Source organism: Chiloscyllium plagiosum, unplaced genomic scaffold (assembly GCF_037043375.1).
Source record: "Chiloscyllium plagiosum isolate Xiang-an unplaced genomic scaffold, Cpla_swu_hap1 HiC_scaffold_1, whole genome shotgun sequence".
Lineage (NCBI taxonomy): Eukaryota > Metazoa > Chordata > Chondrichthyes > Orectolobiformes > Hemiscylliidae > Chiloscyllium > Chiloscyllium plagiosum.
Window position 1 is genome coordinate 138,114,511 of NW_028270139.1, and position 6,736 is coordinate 138,121,246.

The following is a 6,736-nucleotide window of genomic DNA, read 5'->3' on the forward strand; positions in this document are numbered from 1 at the left end:
ATAGCAGGAAGGCAGAGTCCTGGGTCAATGGAAAGATTCTTGGCAGTGTGGATGTGCAGAGGGATCTTGAAGTCCATGTACATAGATCCCTGAAAGTTGCCACCCAGATTGATAGTGCTGTTAAGAAGGCATACGGTGTGTTAGGTTTCATTCGTAGAGGGATTGAGTTCCGGAGCCGCAATATCATGCTGCAACTATACAAAACCCTGGTGCGGCCACACTTGGAATATTGGGTACAGTTCTGGTCCCCATATTTTGGGAAGGATATGGAAGCATTGGAAAAGGTGCAGAGGAGATCTACCAGGATGTTGCCTGGTCTGGAGGGAAGGTCTTATGAGGAAAGGCTGAGAGACTTGGTTCTGTTCTTATTGGAAAGAAGAAGACTAAGAGGGGATTTGATAGAGACATACAAAATGATCAGAGGATTAGATAGGGTAGACAGTGAAAGTCTTTTTCCTAGGATGCTGACATCAGCGTGTACGAGGGGACATAACTACAAATTGAGGGGTGATAGATTTAAGACAGATGTCAGAGGCAGGTTCTTTACTCAGAGAGTGGTAAGGGCGTGGAATGCCCTACCTGCTAATGTAGTCAACTCAGCCACATTAGGGAGATTTAAACAATCGTTAGATAAGCACATGGATGATTTTGGGATAGTGTATGGGGATGAGCTGAAAATAGTTCACAGGTTGGCACAAATCGAGGGCCGAAGGGCCTGTTCTGCGCTGTATTGTTCCATGTTCTATTTTCTAAGATATATTGCAGCAAGAAGCCGTTTGGATTATTATAGTTGTGTTACCTCTTTGTTTAGGACTATCCAATTGGGCAACCTTCTCGTTCTGCATTGCTCACAAATATTTCTGATTTATATGACCAGCCAGATTGTGGGACCATCCTAATTGCTGTCTGGGTACCATCTACATTGACGACAACCAATTTTTATATACCCCTTTATTGATTTTTTTCCTTATCCAATATTCCTACTTCACCTTCACCTTTCTGTCAGCAGCATCCTCCTCTTTGTGAAAGTGGATGCAATGCATTCTTTTGGTAACTTGCTGAGATATTTGTATCATCAATAGTCACAGGTGAGGTGTGGAAAGACTGAAGATTGGCTAACGTGGTGCCACTATTTAGGAAGGGTGGTAAGGACAAGCCAGGGAACTAAAGAACTGTGAGCCTGACATTGATGGTGGGCAAGTTGTTGGAGGGAATCCTGAGGGACAGGATGTACATGTATTTGGAAATGCAAGGACTGATTAGGGATAGTCAACATGGCTTTGTGCGTGGGAAATCATGTCTCACAAACTGATTGATGATAGCAGAGTGGTAGATGTGATCTATATGGACTTCAGTAAGGCATTCGACAAGGCTCCTCATGGGAAATAGGTTAGCAAGGTTAAATCTCGTGGTATACAGGGAGAACTAGCCACTTGGATATAGGACTGGCTTGAAGGTAGAAGACATAAGGTGGTGGTGGAGGGTTGCTTTTCAGACCGGAGGCCTGTGACCAGTGGTGTGTCACAAGGATCAGTGCTGGGTCCACTACTTTTCATTATTTATAAAGTAAGTTTGCAGATGGAAGTGTAGGGGACAGCGAAGAAGGTTAACTCAGAGTACAACGGGATCTTGATCAGATGGGCCAATGGGCTGAGAAGTGGCAAATGGAGTTTAATTTAGATAAATGTGAAGTGCTGCATTTTGGAAAAGCAAATCAGAGCCGGACTTATACACTTAATGGTAAGGTCCTCGGGTGTGTTGCTCAACAAAGAGACTTTGGAGTGCAGGTTCATAGCTCCTTGAAAGTGGAGTCGCAGGTAGATAGGATAGTGAAGAAGGCGTTTGGTATGCTTTCCTTTATTGGTCAGAGTATTGAGTACAGGAGTTGGGAGGTCATGTTGTGGCTGTACAGGACATTGGTTAGGCCACTTTTTGGAATATTGCGTGCAATTCTGGTCTCCTTCCTATTGGAAGGATGTTGTCAAACTTGAAAGGGTTCAGAAAAGATTTGCAAAGATGTTGTCAGGATTGGAGGGTTTGAGCTATAGGGAGAGGCTGAACAGGCTGGGGCTGTTTTCCCTGGAGGCTGAGGGGTGACCTTATAAGAGGTTTACAAAATCATGAGGGGCATGGATAGGATAAATAGACAAACTCTTTTCCTTGGGGTGTGAGAGTCCAGAATTAGAGGGCATAGGTTTAGGGTGAGAGGGGAAAGATATAAAAGGGACCTAAGGTGTAACGTTTTCATGCAGAGGGTGGTACGTGTATGCAATGACCTGCTAGAGGAAGTGGTGGAGGCTGGTACAATTACAATATTTAAAAGGCATTTGAATGTGTATATGAATAGGAAGGGTTTGGAGGGATATGGATCAGGTGCTGTCAGGTGGGACTAGATTGGCTTAGGATATATGGTCTGCATGGACGGGTTGGACCGAAGGTTTTTTTTTCATGCTGTACACCTCTAAGACTTTATGATCCTATAAACTCAGCCATGAGAAATCTACAATGGTTTGTTTTTCAACTCTTTTTGACTTCACTTTTCATTTGAGTACTCTGTTACTAGTTGAATGTTTGGAAAAGGCTTTTTGAATACAAAGAATGATAGAATCCCTACGATGTGGAAGCAGGCCATTCGTGCCATTGAGTCCTTACTGCCCCTGTGAAGAGCATCCCATCCAGACCCAGTCTCCGTATCCTGTCCCTGTAATCCTGCATTTCCCGTGGCTAATCCATCTCGCCTGCATATCCCTGGACACTATGGGCAATCTAGAATGGCCAATCCACCTAACCTGCACATCTTTGGACTGTGGGAGGAAACTGGAGCACCCGGAGGAAACCCACGCACACACGGGGCAAATTAATACTTTCCACTAATCTGGCTTCCTCATCTCACTTTATTCAACTTGCATTTCTTCTGACTTATGAATCTTTTCAGAGGCCCCCTCATGTCAGGGCATGTTAAATGGAGTGAGAAGGGGGAGAAATTGGATTTGTGGTGGCCTGTTTTTCAGGTGAAAAATCAATGCTGCAAAGACAACGGTGACAACATGCAACATGTTGCCATGCTTGATCACCTACAATGTTGTTTCTATCAAGTTAGAATCCAGTGACATTTAGGACTATTGGATTCCCACCTGAAACAAAGGTTAGGTGTCTGCTTATGCAAATTGGATGCCTAGTGAATGCAAAATGATCTGCAACTTTTCTGACCCATTTGTGTCCAATTGTCTTCTTTCGAATGCAGGAGGGGGACCCGAAGCATGAATTCTATTTCTCCCTCCCTAGATCCTGACAGACCTTTTCCAGCACTTCCTGTTTTCTTCTTTCAGATTCTCTTTGTTGGAGATGGGTCATTGCCTGATGCTTGTGTGTCAGTTGAGGTCGAACCCGCGTTTGAAAAGAATGGCAATGAAAAGAAGAAACACTGTGTAAAATGAAATTAATATTGAAAAATGTGTTGGTGAACAGCATATAAAACTACAAAAAAGGCAGGTTAATGTTTCTAATGAAGATCTTTCACAGCCATTCCCTCCTTTACACTTCAGATAGGAATCCTTCATCTGAACGTTAAGTTACCTTCACAGAAATTGATAAGCTTTTTCGCAATTCCAGCATCCTCTGAGGATTATTGTGCATATTCCAAATCCTTGTTTTATCAGGAAGGTGAGTCAGCAGCAGGTAATCAATAATTTTAAGATGCCTATGCAGCACAGGTATAGAAAGCAGGGTGTGTGGTAAATCAGTGCCGTCTGTTCATTAATACTTTCTCTGCATCTGGAGTTTTGGGATTTGAAGCTCAATTTGCAGTCACCCACCTTGTTTCTATCAAAGAGTCATTTTCAAAACATTCTTTTGAAACTGTCTTCAGGTTTCAAAGGTGAGAACACTTGGCTCTGCAGGCAAGGTTTAGAATGCGGTAAGGTTATCACTACACTGCTGGAAAATGGGAACAGAGCTTTCTCTTATTGCCTGTTCCATCTCTTATGACTGGAGGCAGTTAATATCCAACTCTCACTAGTCACATGCTTCCAATGAACCTGAAACCGCTAAAGGTTAGTCTGGAATTTCATAAAATAACCTATCGGAAAAGAAAAATAAACCTCGGTGCCAGCAGTGTTTATTTGAGGAATCAGTGTGTGAAATTTCCTTTCAGAAGAGTGCTCTGTTCCAGATCACTCACAGTGAACAACCTTCTTCCCGACTGACAGGAATGGGCATTCTAAGAGCATATAAACGATGGTGAGAAAAATTAATCAACATGACTGATTGTTCTGGAAGTAAATTTGTAGAAAGTGGCAGAAGGATTGGCTACGCTAAGCCAAGCTAGAGAGTGTTAACTGTTCTAATGGTATACTTAGTATAGTTAATAGGAGATGCTAACTAATATTGCAGATTGAGCTGGGTAGGATAGGTTGCTGAACTAAAATGAATCATCACATGACTAGTTTGCCTTCTTGCCAAAAAATTACTCTTGATTTTTTTTCTGGCTGTTCCTTCTGAGGGAAAATAATTACTATTAGTAAAAAGATGTAATAGTCTATCTGGCTGTGTACAAGGGTTTAGTGGTCGCACACTGTGCTCTGAATCAGAGAATTTGTATTCCAATCCCATTCTATGGAGAGATAACCCAAATTACAATCTCAAAGATGTACCTAGAGAGGGATGCAGTTTTTTTAAACTGAGATCTAAATCCAAAGTCCTATGTGACTTCCTGTGAGGGTAAAAGAAGAGGAGGAGATTTCTCCTTAGTACCCTGATCAGTATTTATTCCTTAAATTACATCATTGAAACAGTTTACCTTTTCATTATCACCATGTTGCTTTGGGGAGCCTACTGTGCAGAAATTGGCTGTCACATTTTTTAGGTTAGAAATGTGACTCTACTTCATATTGACTATAAAGTGCTTTGCGAATGTCCTGATGCCATGAAGAATATTATGTAAATATGCCTCTTTTTATCTTCTGAAAATACCACACGGAATTTCAGAGTCTTGTTAAAATTAGCACAGAACAAAGCCATTCATTTCACAATGTCGGCTGCGCAACTTATAGAAAGTAGATCTGCATTGATCGGTGTTTTGGTTTCTAGGATTGCTAGTCCAGAATATGAGATATTACAATGCAAACAGCAATCCATTTACAAAGCATAGCAGCTTTCTATTTTATAGATATATGACATGTATGAACATGTGTGTGTGAGTATGCGTGTGTGTAAATTTGTGTGTCAGTGTGCATGTGTACATGTATGAGCATCTGTATTTGTGTGTATGTATGTTTGTGTGTCTGTGTGTCTGTGCATGTACACATTTACATGTGTATGTTTGAGTGTGCATGTGTGCACGTGTGCATGTTTGGGTGTCTGTGTATGCATGTGTGTGTGTGTGTGTGTGTGTGTGTCTGTGTCTGTTTTCATGTGTGAGTGGGTTATGTTGTAATTATATTTAGGTGTTGAGAAATAATCATTTACTTACTTTAACTATGTGCAGAAACCTACCTTTGGTCTATTCTCAAGTGATGGCATTCAAGGGGTTAAAGTACTTCTTTAAAAACATTTTCATTGTCAGTTAGATGTGAGACAGATAATGGAAGGTGAAGGGGACAATCCTATCGTATCTCCTTTCTGCTACAACTAGCACAGATGAATTCAGTTTTAATGACATCTCAAACACCCACATTGATGATGCAGCCATGGGACTCCTGATAGGTTGAGTACTCTCTAACGCTTTCATTGCTTTCCACAAGAAACAATTTTTTGATGGAATGCAGCTAACCTCAAATTCATGCATATTTCTGAAACATAGACGATGCATTCACAATTTTAATATGCTCCAAAGCACACCAACATTCACTTTTGAGATGGAACAGTCTAATGTACATTGTTTGCTTGCTGATTGAAAAGTCTGATATTGGATTCTCTACCCACCACTTTCACCAGTTAATATATGTGCTGCAATTCACATAGCTCTGTACTCTGTCAATTTGGCCTTAGGATGGTATTTAGCTTCTGCTGAAATCCCATTTTTCTCTCTTTTTCTGCGAAATAGCTTGTTACGTTTTCATAGTAAGAACAACAAAGTTTTTCGAGTTACAGGACAGCTGAACACAAGGTCTACGTGAAGTATACATCCTGTGGTGTGTGTGAAGTCATGGACATACCTCGTGCCCCAGACAGATGCATGGTTCAGGAGGTATGCTTGACTGCACATGCTTGAGCTCTGGCTTTCAGAACTCAAGCAGTGGCTGGAGTCATGTTGCATGTCCGCAGGGCAGAGGACCCTGTGGATAGCATGGATAGGGAAGCGGCCACACTGCAGATTAGAAATGGGTGATTAATAGGCACTCTAAATAAAAGCAGGTAGGTAAGGCAGGAATCCCCAGAGTCTATCGTGCTTTCTTAGTAATATCCCATTTTTGAATCCGGTATGAGCGATTGTTCCTCAGGGGTTTCCGCTTATGCCATGCCAGGGCACTTTGGGTGATTGCGCTATAGAGGGGGAGGAGGAAGAAGAATGGAAGAGCAGACATCCTAGGGGTTCCATAGACAGGGGTCTGAAAGGCATATCTGCGGCATAGAACCTGAATCAACCAGAGTGTGTTGCTCCACTGGTGCCACGCTCAGTGATGTCACAGAGCAGTTACAGGGAGGGATCCATCAGAAGTCATGCTCCAGACTGGGACCAGCAACATAGGCAGGAAGAGGATTGAGGTCCTGAAGGTTTCAGGGAGTTAAGTGGGAA

At 42.1% G+C, this 6,736-nt stretch overlaps 1 long non-coding RNA gene across 1 annotated transcript in view; it reads right to left on the reverse strand.

The window, feature by feature from the left end:
• LOC148152234 (uncharacterized) overlaps positions 1–5,574 on the reverse strand; it is a 50,593-nt gene extending 45,019 nt beyond the window's left edge. Inside the window, exon 1 of the long non-coding RNA XR_015759627.1 lies at positions 5,494–5,574. This is a non-coding gene — a long non-coding RNA (uncharacterized LOC148152234). The remainder of the gene's footprint in view (positions 1–5,493) is intronic.
• Positions 5,575–6,736: the final 1,162 nt, after the last annotated feature.